General features: G+C 40.4%; 1 protein-coding gene across 2 annotated transcripts in view; it reads left to right on the top strand.

Moving 5' to 3' along the window:
• The first annotated feature begins 9,629 nt into the window (after window positions 1-9,629).
• The window catches only part of LOC118791916 (inverted formin-2-like), a 29,045-nt gene continuing 18,823 nt past the window's right edge, over window positions 9,630-19,851 (top strand). For both annotated transcript variants that reach the window (XM_036549444.1, XM_036549445.1), the window contains exons 1-2: window positions 9,630-9,709; window positions 9,817-10,050. The gene's annotated coding sequence lies outside the window, so the exon portion shown is untranslated. The remainder of the gene's footprint in view (window positions 9,710-9,816; window positions 10,051-19,851) is intronic.

Genomic DNA, 19,851 nt, shown 5'->3' with positions numbered 1-19,851 from the left:
GGATGAATTTAGATAAATAGTTATGAAACATGACACTCACATCCAGAGCATTGAGGTGAACATGAGTGTAAACAGAGGCAAAGAGTTTATTTGGCAGAGTTGGGAACTAAACCCTGGTTTCCCAATGCAAGAATCAGGAACATTGTAATTTTGTAATGTGATCACTCTCCCTGATCATCGTATGATCTCCCTCTCTCGTAGATATTACTGCCCCAAAGGCATCCTCTGACAGTGCATTGGATGAATTGATTGAAATGGTAAGTTAATTCTTTTTGAAGTGGATGAAAGTGTTTAGGAGTATAAATGACAAAATGTTACACTCATTCATACTCATCCAAAAGGATCTCTTTGTTTGTTCCATCTCAGATTTAACCAAGTCTGATGTATTGAAACATGCCAGTTTCTTGAATGTTTTCACACCAAATATCTGTGTAACAGCAGACACAGCTACAGAGGTTATGCAGCGAACAGTTGAGACTCACTTTTGTGTTTGTGATATAGATTAAGACGACACTCACCGTTGTTGATGCGGAAAGAATTTCTTACAAGGAGAAAATGATGGACGAGGAAAGACAGAGACATCAACTGGAGGGTATGTCACACAGAGAGTATTTCTTACCTGCTGGTAATTTTTCATTTCCCTGGATCTGAACTGTGACCCTTTGTGTTCCAGAGCAAATGAAAACCCTGAAGCAGACCAATGAAGCTCTTAATGAAGAAAAACACCTTCTGGAACATCGTACTAAGAGCATTCAGCTTCAGCTTGACATTATGAATGACCTGTACCAAGCAAAGGACAATGCTCTACAGCAGTAAGTGTCCAGCAAGATATTGAGTAAGGAGAGCAAGCTTTGTACACACAGCATTGCATAGGAAACAAGTACCATATCTTGATATTAGCATAACTGTAGTCGTATATAACCAAGCTGTGAAGCCCGTAAACAGAAGGAAGGACATGTAAAGGATGACTTGTGCTGTGGAAGGCTGAAGCTGTTGGGTTCTCTGAATTGCAGAGGGTTGGCCCAGGACAAACTGGAGCAGGAAGAGACAAATGCAGAAATACAGGATGTGATTATGCTTAAAAACATGAAGATCAAGGCCATGGAGGAGGACCATCTGAGAAAGGAGGAGTTCTACATGTGCCAGGTAAGCAATTCCCGCCAATACTCAAAGTGTACAGTCTCTTCTAGAGGAGCCATATTTATCGAGTGTTATGTGATACTTTCAATTGCCTTTTCATGTATATTTTCACAATATAATTTAAATTTAAATATTTAATGTTGGTTTCTGGTAAAAGTTTGAATTGCCAGAAACAGTTGACTCTTTTGATTAATTGTCTTCCTGTACATCCTCTATGTCATATTTAAGATTGACACACAGTGCATCTTGGCTGCATTAGCTAGACTATGCAGATGTATCTCTGTACCTCTTAACATGACTTCAGTTATTAGGTCTTGTGCTGACTTACCTTTCTCCCTCCTCAGATCACATTCCTTGAGATGGAAGGTGTGCGTAAAAAGGTAAGCAGGACACAGTCAGCAGGTTTGTGAATAATTTTCTGTGACAGAATATTAATTCTCTGTCGTTGCTTCTAGGCAAGAGCCACTGCCTTACAAAATACTGTGGAAGCAGAGAAGAGAAAGGTGGACCATCTTCAGGAGAGGTGAGCTCATTTGCTTCTGAAAGTTGTTTAGGCTATGTGGGCCATTACAAGGCATATGAATGGGTAATAGAAGTGCACGTTTAACACTGTCCATAAAAGCACTACCAGCAGTGGAGATGGGGACATCATATTCACTAGCTCCAGTCTAACCTTGGAATACATCTTCCTTGTTGAACCAAATAGTTGATGATTCTAGATGACACATGGATTACCATTGTCTGAATGGTGTGCTTCTGTTGGTTTGCAGGCTGGATGAACTTACAGCTGAACTAGCTGAGTTGAAGAAACCAGTCAGCAAGCCAACCCCTGACTTCTTTAAACAGCAGCTCAGCTGCCCTGTTCTTAAAGAGGTGAGCCCTTGCCTTTTGAGGTTTCATCCTTCCTATCAAAGTCCCGTGGTAATTAAAGTTAAATATTTAAATGATTTTAACACGTCACAACAAGTCACAGAGCTCCCCTCCTGTGGGCAGACATACCCACACAACTTGCAAATGCAACAGATTGCACGGCAGTCAATGTTCTGTCTCTCAGTCTGATATAGTTTGGTGAGATTGTTGAACAAGCTCATGACTGGCCACACTGAAATGACCAACTGGTAATTTGCTATACTATGGCTTAAATTATAAGTATCCACAGTATTGACGTGAATAGGAGTGTTCAAGGAAGCAGACTTTACTTGCCAGGGACCTAAACCATGGTTTCCCACTCCAAACATCAGGAACATTTTAATTCTGTAATCTGAGTGTTCTCCCTGATCATCATATGGTCTCTGTCTTGTAGATATTGGCGCCCCGACAACGTTTTCTGCTGTTTATGAAATGGTAAGTTCATTGTTTTTCAAATGACTGAAAGTGTTTAGGAGTAGAACTGTCAAATGTTGCTCATTCATACATTCATAAAGTCTGTGCCTTAAAAAGCTGTTGATTCAGAGAAGGGAGAGATGGTCTACCTTCAACAGCCTTCGGTTGTTGGAATGTCAATGAATTGAATGTGCAGTGTGGGTTTGACTGTAAATTTGGATTACATCCTCCCTGCTTAACTAAACAGCTACTTTGTTCCTAGCAGGACGTGGACTGTCATTTTCTGAATGTGTTCTTAAATATTTTTGCAGGCTGGACAGCGTCTGGGATCGGATGGCTGAATTCCACACATTACCCTTTGACAACGTCAGTTGATTTCTATTTCTCAGTGTCATCTTTAGCTATAGACATAAGTACACAGGCTACGAACAGTTGAGACTCAGGGTTTTGTTTTCTGATGCAGGTAGAAGACAACTGCAGTTCCTGAAGAACAGACTCAAATCACCCAAAAACGTCTGAGAAGAGTCGGCAGCTGGAAGATACTGTAGATCAGATTTACATATACTGTACAGAATATTTCCTCTTGCATGCAATTATTCATTATAATAAACATAATTATTCAATTTCCTTGTGTGAATTTTGTCCATTTTTTCTCTAGAAAATGTTAAGGTGCTCTAATGAGATCAAGGTGCTCTGAGCAGAGACGTATGCTAGCTAAAATATCAGAACATGACCATGCAACAGTAACTTGATGTTACGAAGAATCAAAGCCGTAAAAAAGAGGAGTCACTAAAAAAAGATGGGTTTTATGTACACATTGCATTGTGAGGACACAATATACACGAATTAGGTTTAGCATCCTGACATTGTTATCATGTCAAATGCAATTTTATTACTTTGTGAAAAAAAACCCATCTTAATTAAAACTTATTAAAACTGATGAAATGTATTCAGCTTGACATAAGCCAGACAACATTTCATAGACTGAGTCATTGTAATGTCCTACACTCCTAAAGTAAAGGACTTGTAAAGTAAAGCAGCTGGCAAAAATGGGTTTTTAAGTCAAACCCTCATGTCCCTGTTATACAAAGCAACTTACATGCGACTTTTATCACTTGCAAAAAAATCGTACCTTGATTGCATGGTGTAACACCCCCTGCAATGAAGCAGCAACTCAACAGCAACCAAGCTGCACAACAATGACAGCAATTCATCTTCATGCATCTGGCTTCATGCAACAGTCAATCACAATGCAAATATTGTTCACTGTTCAGGTAAAATGCCTTCATGTCTGATGGTAAACATGACATTGTGCTGTGGACCAAAATTCTTACGAATGATGAAACAAACAAAAGTAAAATTGTAATTTCATGAGTTGATTTATTCACAGCAATTTTTTTTATCATGTTTGTGTATTTACACAGTCAGAGATCCATTCTAACGGCAGCTATCTAGGATATGGTAATCTGTCAGGGCACAGGCACGGACTCAAATGCAGCCCAGGCGTACTCAGGTTCCCATTTATTAGAATGAGAAATCACAGGGCAAGTTTGTAGTGGCAGAACAGGGTCAAAACCAGGAAGGCATTCCGAGGCAGGATAAACAAGGAAAAGCTGTCAAAAACAGGAACAGGCTAGGTCAAACCGGGCAGGCAGGCAGAACAGGCAACCAAGGAAAGGCAGCAGGCAGGGACAAGGTTGGAAGTCAGGCAGAAGTCAGCACAGGATCAACAACACAAGTAATCAGGTGGGTACACAACAGAGGGGGGGGGAACCTATTTAGGGTATATAAAGGTATATAAAGGGCTGGGCTGACGAAGAGATGGGATGCAGGTGGGCAGGCAGGCAGGTGGAGGCGATCAGGAAATCAGGTGGGCGGGGACAGGGCGGAGAGCGGGGCAGGGCTGGAACACATGGGAACTGTAAACGAAAGCACATGGATGACACTGACAGACTGGGAGAAACACCAAAAACAACAGCTAGGGGGCCGAAGTACTGACAGTAATGTATTTTTCCATGAGCTCTAAATATAATTGTACTTGGACTGACTCATCAAATTGAGGAAGAGGGTCAGGATTTTTAGTATGGACTACTTAGCCAAGCTTCCCTTACTAGATGCATAACAGAAATCTAAATTGTATTTTTTGGCCAGATTTTTTTCAAACCAGTTTCACACTGTGCTCTCTGGATCCCTTGATAGAACTTATCTGGGAATTGCTGTTGCATGCCACCTTATTAATCCCTTATAAAGCCTTAAATCAAAGCCTCCTTTCACTAACACTCAGGTGACAGGCCACTCAAATTCTTTCCCTGTTACCTTGAAAATAGTCTATAGCCTGAGAGATTCCACAATACGTGCTTGCTGTCTGTGAATACAGTCCCAGGTGTTAAAAATTATTACAGATTATTACAGAAAATGAGTGTACTTCAAATGCTTCATGCAAAATTCCATTCCAGTGTCATCAAATAATGACATGAATTCAAATCTTCAGTCACAGTAATCTCATGCAAACCAAATAATGTACATGGCTTCCTAAAAAGGATGAAGAGTCACATACAGTAGTTTCAACACTAGGTGGCAACATTACATCAGTGAGCAAGATTTTTATCTCACAGAAGAAACAATATTCCTGAGGATATCTACACAAAGTGACAGACAGGGAAGTGGGCAAGCGTACAGGATGTAACAAGATTCTAGGAGGAACTTAATAACACAACTTTTGATCTGAGTACATATTTTAATGGGTGATGATGTGTAATTCACTTCAAATGATAGTTTATTACAGTAATCAAAAATTACTGACAAGCTATGCAGCTGTGGGGTTCTTTAATGCTCTACTTTTGGGTGCATTCAAATATTCACTTTGAACTTGTACTTGCCATTTTCTTCAAATTCAGTAGTTTTTTTTATTATTACCCAAAGGATTTGTGTGAAGAAAATGCAACCCAAGTTCAGTTCAATCACAGCCAGAGCCCTTGATGTGTCTTCCTTTTATATAGACATTTATATCACAGTGCAAAGGTCATGACCTTGGCAAAGTCCACATAGAATCCATAAGGTAAATAGGAAGAGGTAGAGGAAAAAAGCTAATTACTACAATGAGTATCAACTGATCACGTATTCCTCCTTCTCGTACAAGACAAAACAAATGCAGAGTGCAGGTTCCTGCTCAATCTACTGTGAGAACACTGACCCACAATCCTCTTCCGAGAGATAAAGGGGGGTTAGCATGGTTGTGATAGAATTGCATATCTTGTTTTTAATTGACACAAATTGCCCCGATTTCTCTTCAAAGAAAACAACAGTTAATATTCACATATGCCAAGGTGTTTGAAGAGTAGAATGTAATTAATATTCCCCTTGAAGCAAACTTGCAAATGTGAATATACCCTGTATTTTTCTAAAAACGCTATTTACTGTGACTCTAAACAGTCCAGTTATAAAGATCGGCAAGAGCACATTTACATTTACATTTAGTCCTTTATCATACATGCAGAGTGACTTACAAAACTGCACACATGAAGGTTAAGCTAAGAACAGAGCGGATACTAAATCATAAGTGTCACAATAGTAGGAGTTATTACATAACATATAACATTCTGTTAAGTGCCATAGTAGGTGCGATAGGAGTTTTGAGGATATAGCAAATGTGCTGGAGGATATGGCATGAATGTTGAGACTTCAGAGGTAATTGAACCAAGGTGCAGTTTGAACAAGCAGTGAGCAGATGAGCTCTGTACCTGGGACGCCTTTGTAGGATGTAATTACGGTCTGGACCAAGCGAAGCAACCGTTCTGGGAGCAGCGAGAATCTGCCTGTTAGGGGAAATCTGTCAGAAGCAGCAGGGGGTTGGAGCCCCTGCCTGAATAGTGGAATCGAGCAAGTGGCAACCTGCACTGCGGAACGTGGGAGACAGAGGCGAACACTGACAGGTGTGGGTTTGACATCATGTTCCAGTCACGCCTCCATCAAGGCGTCAACACAGATGAATCTCACTTGATATTTCTATTTCACCCAGAAGCAATTTACTTTACCTGGCTTATGTGCATGTTCGTGAGTCATGAGTGTGCGGGAGACACTCAATTAAAAATTATTTGTAAGTTGTTTTGCAAAATGGGTGCCTTGGTTATGCAAATAGAGCGAAATAAAATACACGCAATAAATAAATTAATTAATAAAATCTCATGAACAGATCGGCTTGCCAGGCTCATAGGAATTAATGTGAGCACTTCTAATTTCATTTAGGTAGAGCAGGCTTTTAAATTTGTGCATTTATGAGATGAGTCAGTGCTCTGGACAGCCGGATGTGGGTTTGAGAAGCAAACAGTGAGAAGTGATTCAGTCATCACAAAGGATTCCATTGTTAACAGCACCCTTATATGGGAAACAGGAAGCTGACAAGAGGCAAGGCGCATGTTAGTGCTGTGCCAAGGTGAGGCAGCTCTGAGATTTGCTGACCGGTGATATGATTGTGTGCTTATCATGAAAGGACATGGGGGAACGTTGCTGATATGGGTGCTGAAGAAGATGAGCCTCTTGAATGCACCCGCGTTAACTCTGCATGTCATACATCGATTCAGATATGGCATGTGCCACCTGACTTTAATACACTACAAAAGCAACAGTATTACATCCTCAAATAGCAGTGGGCATTTTCATTATTTCCAGGGCCTGTCCATGGTGCATGAAATTCTATTCTGTCCCTAAGTTCTTCCTCTAAGGAGCAGAAATTCCAGTTGCTATCTGTCGGTCAGCTCTGATAGGCTGGGCGTGGCAGGAGTTAATGGTGTCAGGTCACGATTGTCTCTGGTTCCAACAATGGAAAATCTGTGGTCTAATGATTTCAGCTTGCTGACATTACCCAGCTGACAAGTTTTCTTTTGCGGGCCAATATTTATCTGTCAACAGCATGCCAATGTGCTGTCAAACCAAAATCAACATACCATCAGCATGCCAGCACTTGGATTTGCTAAAAGCTGTCTGATCCTTTGCATGCATGCATGCATGAAATTTAGTTGTCGAAATAAGGTTTATATGCGCTGGTTGGTTATGACTCTGTGTCAAGGTTACACAGAGTCATAGTCCATGAAGCCCATTCTTTCAGACACAGCATTTTGTTTTTGTTTTTTCAATGACAGACACTGGCTACCGAAATCAGGCTTTGGTTGTGGAAGATGTTAGTCAAGGCTGAAGCAGTGTCGTACAAAAGCAGCCAAATCTGGCATGAAAGGTAAACAGCCTCATTCACAGCATAATATTATTCAACCACCCTCTTACCTAAGATGTCCATCTCTGAATAACATTTGCGATTAATTTTCCCCATACAGAAATGAAATATATTGTATTATACCAATACATATGGTGTTCGGCCCAATAATTTATTGCAAATACAATTAAAATATATTAACACAAATCAAAAAATATATTGCAATATATGAAAAAGGCAATTATTTACATGCTTTAAACATATGGCTAGTCTATTATCTATAGATTCTACTCATTGATTCTAAACATATATTTTTCAACATACACATTTTTGCATGGGTTGTGTGGGTTTTGTAACTATGTTTGACTCAACATGTCTACCACTATGCAACACAACGTCATAATGCCAGCCCTGTAACATTTTATTATGAATGTAATGGAAATGCCAGAAAATCACATTACTGTAGGTCTAAAAAAGTCATATGCACCCTTAAATCTGATAATTGAAAAATGGTGATATTGTTGGTGCAAAGTTATAGACATGCAGTGCACAGACGCCCCATTCACATTTTATAACATTTCAAAGAAAGCCTTCAAAAAGAGTAGAACTGAAGTTTGCAGGTTGATTGGCAATAGTTATATTTTAAGGCCAACCATAACCTACTCAGAGGGGTCACAATTTATACCCCTTTTTTAGTTAAACTCCTCAAAAATCAACCTGGTTTGTCTACTTGGATTTACATTTCAGAGGGATTTAGAGGCATGTGCAAACCTGACTACAAATGCCAAGCTGCAGGTACTTCCAAAATACATAAAGAGCGGCCAGGACAGGCTAGCTGTTTGTACTGAACGGTAAGTTGTTTCCCCAAGATTACGGTAAGCATTTATTTTTCAGCGTTGCTTGCACCACGTCGTCTTGCCTGTCTGATCGTATTTTCTGTTGTTCATGGCCTGGTTTCCTGTTGTCTCTGGGTGGGAGCTCAGCTATTGCTCACATTCCAAGGAAGTGACTTCAGCGCGGGGTGGAACGCCGTTTACCGTGATGGAATGCATGAGTTGCGCTGTGCTCTGAAGCGTTGTGAAGTTCACCTGTTTGTTCTTGCTCTCTCTGGCTGCATCTTCACCCTACCCTTATGGACAAACCTCCCGAAAACACGTTATCTTTCCTGCACTGATAACGGAGCGAATCAATATCTGTCCTTTCAACAGAAAATGATTGCAAAAGGTTAAAGTTGTGTTGCTCAAAAAAAAAAAAAAAAAAAAAAAAATCAAGATACCACAAAATGCTAAACGATAAGGTATAAGAAAACATTAATAACATTTTCAAAATGATAAACATTTAGGCTAAATACTCACTTTTGTCATACTTTTGAGACAACGTGTATATTTAAAGTTAAAGTTAATATTTGACGGTTCATAAAAATACGGGGAAATGTTTAAATAGGCCTATGCGATAAAAGTATTATTTATCTTAAAATTGAGAAAGAACAGACGTGTTTAATGTATTTCAGATTGCATTTGATTTTACACACACAGAGACAGGCATCGTCAAATCCTCAAATTTACACAACGAACGGTTTATTTTACACGTGCCCAAAGTGGATGCGTTTGAGGGTATTTGTTCTTGCAGTGTGAACAGTTATTTCAACCATTGAGGATCTGTTAAAATAAAATTCATTTCCAGCACTTTTCTGTACAAGTAGCCTATACAGTTACACGAAGAAAAATGTCGCACCAATGGTATTAGTAATTTTCAACCAGCACGTATGAGAAGTGAGCGTTCGGCTGCATGACGACCCCATCACCCGTCACCCCGGTCGCATTTTTTCAGTCCAGACTTTGGACACTCAGCGTGAACAGTCCTAACATGCCTTTACCCAACAATATTCTCTCTTTGTACGCGGGTACCCTTGTGCAATATCGACGATGTTTGCCAAAAACTACCTTTACATTTCCCAAGATCAAATGTGCTGCAGCCAGTGAGGAAAGCCCGTGTAAGACATCGCATCACAGAAAAAAACGCTTCATGTGTAAAGTTCATGTAAGGTTTCGCATATATTTAAAACATAATTCATTTATTTCTGTACATAGAGGTGAAAATCCTGATTAGATATCACAGTGTTTAATCACTGCCCGTGTTTCATCTAGGGAGGAGCTCTCCAGCACGGAGGTTATCTCTGACATCGGCACACCCGCGCTAGGGCATGGCACAGACAAGAAAAGCTGGAGCCGCTGGGTACTGCACATCTCCTTCTTTCGCGCAGTCGACAAATCGGAAATTTTCCACTTTCCCTTTTTGTTAAGGAGTCCTGGTGACGACAAAGCAATAGCATTGAAAGAAAATACGTTCCAGAACCACTTTATGGCTTAAACGTTAACAAGGTAAGTTAAATGTTTTCAGTACCGAAACCGACCCAGAAACGGTTTCAGTGCGCTATCAGAATTGTCGGTTGGTAATTACTACTCAAGTAATTTAGTACTTGAACTATTCCAAAAATTAACTTTGGTAGGCTACTCTAAACTGATGCCATAACACGGAGTGTTGCTGTAATGCTGTTACATCTGCAATTCGCGGCTGACGCACTTACAAGTCCGAAACAGAGTAGTGTGTTGCCTTTGCGGGTGCGGGGTTTAATTTTACACATTAATTTTACAATCTTGAAATTCAAAGCTACTGTACAACTTATTCGCCTTTTCCCCGACATGCAAGCCGCCATAGAGTTCAGACGCTTATTATGCTTGGCCGAAGCGACTTCTCGAAATGCTGTGTCAGAAATGCGGAGAAAGACTTCATTTTAATGCGGTATGACTGCTCTCAGCCCTGTTGGCTGAAGTTCAGGTGTATGTACAGTAGAACTAAGAACAGATTTACGGAATTCCTGAATTTGTTCTTTCGCGTGTGTGTTGTTGGTATTCACGTTTTTCTGCTCTAAAGGGTTCCGTCATTTTCCAGCAATGACTCTTTTCTGATAATTGAGGAACGTGAGTTATGAATGGTATTAGAGTTGTGCCAGGCACATCTCTTCCTATTGTTAGGCTGAATTACGCGCATATCTTTTGTAGACCCAGTCAACTTTGATCGATAAGGCTTAAGGTTATGAACAGTCATCAGTATGAAGACGTTCTGAAATAAGCATTACAACACAAGTGAGACAGCAGCTGAGATTCTTTTTTCGAAGCTGGCGAATCCCATGTCCCATGACCACTATAATGTCGTATATTGGATTTGACTGAATTTACACAGAGACAATGTAAATTGCCTTACACACCGAGACAATGCAATTTGCCTTACAAGTTTAATGTATGTTTTGAATCATACCCGGCTTATTGGATTAAAAAGCAACAAATTAGTTTCAGAAGGTACGTCAACTACATTTAGTCCTTATAAGCTGTGTGTCTCCGTCATGTGTTTTGTGGGATGACAAGTTACGTAAAAGAGCGGTTGGGTCATTTGCCTGTTTACGCATGATTTGTTTGCCATTAATTGCGGTTTATTGGAATTGGGAGATAGCAAGACTGAAGCGCCACAAGTCAATATTCGTGATGTAGTCTAGGCGTACCTACTCTGACGTTACCCGGGCATCATGCAACATGTCCCACTTCTCTGTCTCTCTGGCGCTATCAAAAGCCAGAACAACAATGGAATGAGCAAAGAAAAGCATTTCACAAAACAAGACTCAGGGGCTTGTCTGAAGCTAGTACTGTCCTGGAAGCGAAAGGGAGGAGCGGCTGGTTGAATGAATGCCATTGAGACAAAGAATCACCGTAGCGTTCACCGGTCTTTTCTTCCGCATAATATGCGTTCCGTGTGCGTGTGATCTGGTGTTATCGCCGCACTTTTGTATGTGTTTCTTTCTTAAAACGTGGCGTAATGGCAAGAGAACTGGACTCATCGCCAGGAAGTTGCAAGCTGTAAGTTGTTTCCCATCTGCGGAAACAGCTGAATGTACTCCTGAGGATGGTACCGCATCGCCTCAGTTAACATCCAGCCGATGAAACGGATCATCCCTGAGGAACTGATGTAAATGCTCGAGAGGTAGTTCTCATGCAGTCACATCAAGGACAACATGAAAGCCAGAAAGCCTTCAGCTCTGTAGGACTAGGATCCAACAGGCTATTTATAACAACTATTCGCTGTCACACACTGCAGAAGTCCAAGTTGTGTAACAACCAGTCAGGCAACATGCTTGTGCTTCTGATAATGACCTGCAGTATACTTCTGTGGATGGTGAGAATCTAGTGTGTGTCCAACCTAGTGGTTTTCTCACAAGTTGCAGACATTTATTGTACCCCAAGATATTTATACATCTATATTATATGATAGAAACATTTCCCTCTGCAGAAACACAAGGGTCACCCATGGCAACTTATGTCAACAAAAAGCAACTATTGGACAATAGTCTGGCTGCTTTGTGGGCTGTAGAGTTGGCAATACTGCGAGAATGTGCTGTAGAGTTTGCCAATGAATAGTTTGGCTCCAGTATTTACATTCCAGGATAAATACTTATAGAAGTGCTCATAAATATTAGACTGCAGCCAGTTTTGATCCTACCCCAAAAGGTCTAATGAATTGGTCAGGTGATATCTTTCAGTTTGAGCTTAGCAAAGCTGAATTATTACTATGATGGGTTTCAGTATATTCACCATAAATGGCTGACTTCTGACGTGGTCTTTACAGGAAGATCCAAAGGGATAATTTGCATATACAACTAAACTAGATTGATGGTACACAGCATCTTCTTAGTGCCTGAAGATTTTTCCCTTAACCTACCAGTACAGTAGGTGTGATGTAACTGAGAATGAAGAGTCATGCATGACAAAGCATTTGTGGCATGTGTTTCACTGTATTCATTGAGGTTTGTGATTTCATTACAGGTTTAACATGAAATTTTTAAAAAGTCCTTGTGCAATCAGCTTTAAAGTCCCCAGACAAGATACTCATTTAAAGTGGGATGCTTTAATCAATCACAAGTGTTCCTGGAACTAATCCTGTTAGCTGATAAAGATGTGCCTTTACAGGGTCACACTTGCGTCACTGAAATGCAAAGTCTTTTGATTTTGTTCCATTGATATCAGATATCAGAATAGAACCACGTTTCACTGTTGCGAGGGAGCATCATGCTTAAAAAACAGTAAGTTTTTAAGTTGCTTTATGGGATTGTCCCTGACCGCTGAACAGAAAGAGTCTTATAATGAGCGGTCAACAAAATTGGCTGACATATTTGAATAGACAGTCTTGCATTTTTGCTGTTTCCAATGCACAATACCAAACAGCAAAAAAGTGATCAAAGAGTGAAGTGTAAGTAATATCACCAACCCTAAATTGGTCCTTATTTAACAAACATAAAAACGTTTTTATGTCATTATTCCCAGTCCTATAAGGCTCTGCGATCATATGCAAATGTTGTCAGTGCCACCTCTTAATCATGAAATGTCATCAGTGTTCCAGGAGGATTACAAAAGTGCACACAAAAGCTTAGGCAATGAGTAGGGATGATACTATATCATAAATAGCACAATCCACAGGCAGGAGTCATTAAATAACATTCCACATTTTCTTAACTGCCAAGTTTAAATATTTAGCAAACATATTTGAGAATAGAGGGCAAATATTCAGACAAAGGGGTTTGTGGAACCAAGCGGTAGTTTTAACAGATGAGTTTGCAGACTGTGGCAGAAGATTTCCCAGTTCTCCCAATTTCCTCAGTTCTCATTGGCCCCCACAAGAATTTAATGTGAGATAGCTGATGTAATGCAAAGCAGCAGAGCAGTTCAGTACATGAACTATTGAACCCTATTGTTGCATAACCTAATACTGACCCTTGATGAACTTTCATCAAGTCCAGGATGAAATGCTTTTTTTCCAGACAAGTGGGAGCCAGACTTTGCTTGCTTGAAAAGTGACACTGTCTCAGTAGAACCAGAAATGCAATAACATGGCTCATTCTAGACATTCTAGGCGTTCAGTTCACTACAAAGAGAAACAGGAGGCCTGGCATGGATGAAAGTATGTCTGTGTGAACTGGTTTCTCCCTTCCAGGTTTTACATGGTTTCATAGGTGGAGGCATTTGGCATGTCGGGCTGAGAGAGCAGCTGATTCTGCGGGCATCATGAGTGACAGTTTCCAGAGGATACCAGTCTTGTATACTCAGTGGACGAGGTGTGTGTGTGTGTGTGGGCACGTGTAGGAAAAAGCACTCTCAATAAATCAATAAATAGATCAATTAATCACCAAATCAATCAATGAACCACCTTTCATTTGATGTAGTTCCCCTTTGCAGCAGACTACCACAGAGCTCTTTACAAGACAAGGGTGACATGTTCCAGTCACAATCTTATCAAACTGAAATTCAAATCCAATTCAGATTGCCTGATGTAATTTCTCCCAAAGGACAAGTTAGAAACATGATCCTCTTTTGTCACAGTGGGCCCTCTGAATTAGTGTATGTGTCTGTGTGTGTGTGTGTGTGTGTGTGTGTGTGGGGGGGGGGGTCACCCTCAGCTGGACAGAGATCAGATATTAGGAGGGTTACTTCTGGCACCTGCAGCTGTGGTTCCATTTTCCTGCCAATTCATAGCAAGTGGCCTTGGTATAAACTCAGCAGATCGTGACACAGGTTTTAAATGGGAGAATCCATGTTGATACACAGGTGGCTCAAAACACCTTTGTACGATCAATGTGATAACGGCACAGCAGAACACGGCAATGTAAACTGAAATTAACAAAGTCCACAGTGGGTAACTGTCTCTGGTTGAGGCTGTTATCTCTGGTTGAGACCTTTTGTGACCCTTGTTGTGACCTTTCTTTCAAAATCCCATCACTGCCACCAGCAAATGGTAAAGCCTCCTATTTCTTCTCATCACAGGGAGGAACTCATGTTTTGCTCTGTCAGCAAAAGCACTAATGTGCTGGTCCTCATTGCTGACCCTGGATCAGTTTGGGACAAACAAAACTGGGAGGGGAGAAGTACCTTGTCCATTGCTTGCTTTTTCTTTATGCAGGAAGTTAGCGCTTCCTGCCTGAGGCTCGCCTTTCTCTGTACGAACCCCCTGACGAATCAGGCGGGTGTGTGCAATAATAACCCCTTTTAAGAAGTTCCCGTACCCATGGCAACATGGCCTCAACACTGCTGTTAAGTAGCACAGACAGAACTGAAAGGTCTATGACCGATGATATGAAAACACAAGACTTTTCACATCTTACAGTAGTTTATTTTTGTTGTGGAACCCCATGTCTGGCAATTGAAGTATTTCTCCAGCAGTTGCCAGTGAGCAGATCAGTGGTGGCTGGTTAGCAACAAGTAGGAGAGGCAGGGAGGAACTGGCCTTATCAGTGGCCTACCACAAAATCCCAGCCCACCCCGCAAAGTTCAGGAAGGGGCCCATTGCAGGTTGAACTTTTAGTGTTTCTAACTACATTGATTGGCCATGAGAGAGCGACATTTTTTTCCAGAGCTGATTCACTGCACTGGAGTGCCTTATAAATTAGACTGTCCTTCGCTGCGTTAACAGTGCTTCAGGGACCCCACTCACTGTGTCACTTGAGTCCTTGTCATGCAAGCCTCTGGACCTTTTGTCGCTAAGGTCAAATCCTGAACCTTTTTTAATGCTTTTGCATTGCTAATAAGCATATTGCTCTTGATAACCATTGACTGTCAGCAAGGGATTTGTTTTTATTTAATCGCACCAAATGTGGTAGCTCTGTCTGCAGGCACTTTGAATTAATTTTTTTTAATATAAGAGCTGGCTTTAAGTTACAGACAAATCTTTGATCTGTCAATGCAACATGACAGTCAAAATCATTTTGTGGAGATCTCTCCATAGCAGATCTCTCTGTTACAATTAAAATAACTGAATAAGGAACAGCCAAAGGTAGTATTAGATTAGTCACAGTTCAATCAAAAGGAACCAGCTGATCCTTAATGGATCGTCATTCACAAAACAAACAAGTTTAAATGCCGCTCAATGCCCCCATTCAATTCTACCAGATGTAATTAGCTTCCAATAGCAGCAATAATAGTTCAATAACTTGCTTGCAAGCACCAAGAGGCTTTTGGGGACCGTAGGTTGGCTGTTGAGTCCAGATGGATTTCGCATATTAACGCATATTGCCTCCTTAAGTACACTGTGTTAATTATGGATTAAAACTATGCCAAGTTTCTGTGGACAAGGATGTCTGCAAAGAAATTAAGATAGGTGTACAGTGACAACCATTTAAGATAGTCAGGAAATGGTTAGCATGAAAGCTGTCCTAGATGGTGGTATAGTATAAGCAAAACTATGACCATATGAAATGAACGAAATGAATCAATTCTCTTCAGTAAATAGCTGATAATAATATTGTACTATGCCTATTTGTCACCTGCATGAGTAGACTGAGAAAGCTGAAGGGTTTTTGTAAGGGCATGATCCTCATAAAAATGAGGGTTCAACAGAAGGAGCCTTCCCAGGAATCCCCTGGAAGGGCTGGAACCCTTTCCCTCAACATCAGTGATACTATCTTCACATAAGCAAAAATCACTGGAGAAAAGATTGGCACTTAATACACTTAATTTCAGGCGGAAGCACCGTTCAACAGCTGTTAGACTTGACCTGGAGGCAAGCCTTGAGTGTCAAATGTAATATCACGGGATGAGAAAGAATGTTGCCAAGCAAAATGCAGACTCATTCCTCTCAATCTGTGGCCAATTAAAATAGCTTGTTACAGTCTCAAGGTCATACGACACTCTCTGAGGGTCTGTTGTCCGCCATGGTACCATGGTAACGCCATTTATGAATAAGTAAATTTATTAGGAGTAACCCCTTGAGATGTACCATCTCATTTTCGAGGGGGTCCTAAACGACAATAATACAGTATAGACACAATTACACAAAACACTCAACAAAACAAAATAACAAGATAATTAGGCAATACCAAATGTGACAGAAAAAAAACAAACAAACAAACAAAAAACAATAAATATCAGGTCAGACATACAAAATCATATTCCAGACAGGGCATAAAAATGGATCATTCATGTATAGATTATAGACAGGTATTAGTGATAGTGATAGGATTAAGTAATAAAGTTATAAAACATAATTATAACATAATTAAATATTACAGAGGTGTTAAAATGGACATGATCCTATAATAAGAAGACAGGGCATTTTTGAACAAGCGGAAAGATGATATAGACCGAATATTTACGGGTAGATTATTCCAATCAGAGGGAGCTTTAAACATAAAGGCTTTCTTGGCTATTGACTTAGAGACTACAGGTACAGAAAAAAGGGCTGTATGCAGTGTCTCAGTTGATAATCAGAGGAAAAAGGTGCCATAAACTGTTTTAAATATTGAGGATAATTGAAATGTATACATTTGAAAATAAATTGGAGCCAACGACACTGTCTTCTTATGATGGGAGAGGGAAAGTTAAGAGTTTCATACATTGTACAATGATGAGTTGTGAAAGGACAGCCAAGAATAAATCTGCATAGTCTATTACAAACAGTATTGAGTGGAAGAAGATTAGTTTTAGATGCAGTCTGATAAACAACATCAGCATAATCCAATATTGGTAAGATGAGTTGTAATGCAAGCTTCTTTTTAACAGTAAATGAAAAGCAGTTTCTGGAGCAATAAAGAACACTGATAGCGAGATTCATTTTCTTCATAATATAATTACCATGGCATTTATATGAGAGTCAAGCCATAGGCCCAGGTATTTGATGTGTTCAACTCTTTGCAGTGGCGTACCATCAAGACAGGCAATAGCACATGAATAAGCTTTAGATTTGTTTTGGCGAGTTCCAAAAATCATAGTGTGAGATTTAGTTTTATTGAGTTGTAATTTATTAGCTACAAGCCAGTGTTGTAGGGTGTTAAAATCAGACTGCAGAGCTGATTCAATCTGTATCAAGTTAGGTTTAGATGTGTATATAACCGTATCGTTTGCATAAAGTTGAACACAACATTTAGTACAAATCGAGGGGAGGTCATTAATAAAAATGGAAAAAAGAAGTGGACCAAGAGTTGAGCCTTGACGCACACCTCGTTGCTGTACTAATGTATCAGATTTGCTACCTTGTATAACAACACATTGTTTTCTGTTATGAAGATTTAGAGATTGAAGAGTTGAACCAAAGTAAAGCATTACGTGACAGACCAACTGAGTGAAGTTTATGTAACAGAAAGTAGTGATCAACCATATCAAAGTCAATGAAAATTGCACCTGTTAATTTACTATCATTTGATGTGGAGAAAATATCATTTGTGAGTTTTAACAAGGCAGTGGTTGTGAAATAATTAGATCGAAAGCCAGACTGAAAAGGTGATAGGATATTGTACTTATTAAGGTAATATGACTATTGATCATAGATTAATTTTTCAAATACTTTTGCAGTAGAACACATGATTGAAATCGGTGTGTAGTTATTTGGTTCAAGCATATTGCCCCCTTTGGCATATGGCAGGTATTTCATAAATAGATAAAGACATGCTGAAGAGATCACAAAGAGGGTACATGAGAATGTGGGACGATAATTTGAGGAATTTAATTTCAATGCCATCTAACCCAGGATCACTATTAACTTTTAGATTGTTAGTGGCATCCTGTACTTCAACAGGCGTTATTCTCCTGAAAGAGAAGGAGCTGTGACTAGACAGTACATTGTTAAAATCACTTATCATTTATGGTGAAATATGGACTGTAGAAAATCAGCCATCTGCACGGTTCCTGTTAGCTAAGCAGGTGCCTCTGTGCTTTTGCTAGGAGTCTGGGATAGGCTCAGTAGCCCTCCTTGTTTTAGCGTATCCAGTCCTACAGTAAGTGACATGCTCATTAAAGCTTTGACCATCAGAATCAAGCTATTGAGGTTCCAAACATAGATTCAGGAGGACGATTTTCAGACAATCCCTACACATTTAACCAAACCGAGACAAACTGGTCCCATCCATAGCTACAAAAGTCTCACTAACCACTTCCTTTCTGTGTGAGTTATTCATGGCATCCCTCCTTCACCCTCCCCCTTTCTTTTCCCTGTTTATGATGTCCAAATTTGGGGGAGGGACATCTTTCCGGTGGTAACTATAAACATACAGGTTCACACTTTGTACTGCTCAAACCGATTTGTCTTTGCAGTAACTCTAGTTAGCATGCCAGGGATCTTTTTCCTTAACACATTAATTCTGATGCAAGACTGTGCCTGTCAGTGAGACTGAGGTGTAAGATGATCAGGATGTGTTAAACCAACAGCCGTTAATACCAGGCAGAGTGTGGGTAGAACAAGAAGTGAAATGCAGCTTTCTGACCCTTTCCAGACGCGCTTTTTGTGAACACAGCATGCTTTTGGCTCCTGTGGTGGACGTGACATGTTTCTGCTTCCTGGCTCAGTCTCTTTTCTTTGACCTGACCTGACTTGCTGATGCTGTTTCATGCCGTGCGGGTAGCGAGGTGTAGAGTTCGTCTGCCATGGTGCTGTGATGTTGCATAACTCAGCTCTCGCTCAGCTTGATAAGACCGTCTTCCACACACACACACACACACACACACACACACACACACACACACACACACACACACGTTTCATCACTGACACAACCACGCCCCTTACTCAGGTACACAGCTTGGCCCGTCTCATGGCATCCGTAACCGAAGCTTGTTGAAATCACATGGCATTGTGCAGTAATCCACTGCGCAGCCAGGGTTGTTTTAGCATGGTAGTAGTGCACGCTTGGTTTGTGAGCATTAACAAGCCAAACTGAAATTATAACCATGCCCAATACTTGCTCCATGCAGGATTACTCTTTTGTAACTGAAACTTCTTTCAAGCATCTACATTTATTAGGTGGCTCACCCTTACATCTGGACCTAATAATTAGTGGGTTACATGTATTAATGTCATTACAGTAGTAGGCAGGGCTCACCTCAACCTCCATGACTGTGCTATCTGTCAGGAGTAAGTTACCAAGCAGGAGATGCTTATTTCACTGTTGGCTGCCCTATTTCAGTTTGGCCTACCATGTCAAAAATGAGGTATTCATGGTTCACCTACATAGTATTGCTTGCCCACGAGGGGTTACTTTTGTAAAGCACACACAAAAAAAAGTCACACTTTTCCATACTTTGCCCTCATTCATTGGAGGTGTTGGATAGCTGAAATTACAATAACCAATAACTCTCTTCTTGGGGCAGAGTTTT

Source organism: Megalops cyprinoides, chromosome 17 (genome assembly GCF_013368585.1).
Source record: "Megalops cyprinoides isolate fMegCyp1 chromosome 17, fMegCyp1.pri, whole genome shotgun sequence".
Lineage (NCBI taxonomy): Eukaryota > Metazoa > Chordata > Actinopteri > Elopiformes > Megalopidae > Megalops > Megalops cyprinoides.
The sequence above is the reverse complement of the archived record's forward strand: the minus strand, read 5'-3'. Positions and strand labels throughout refer to the sequence as shown.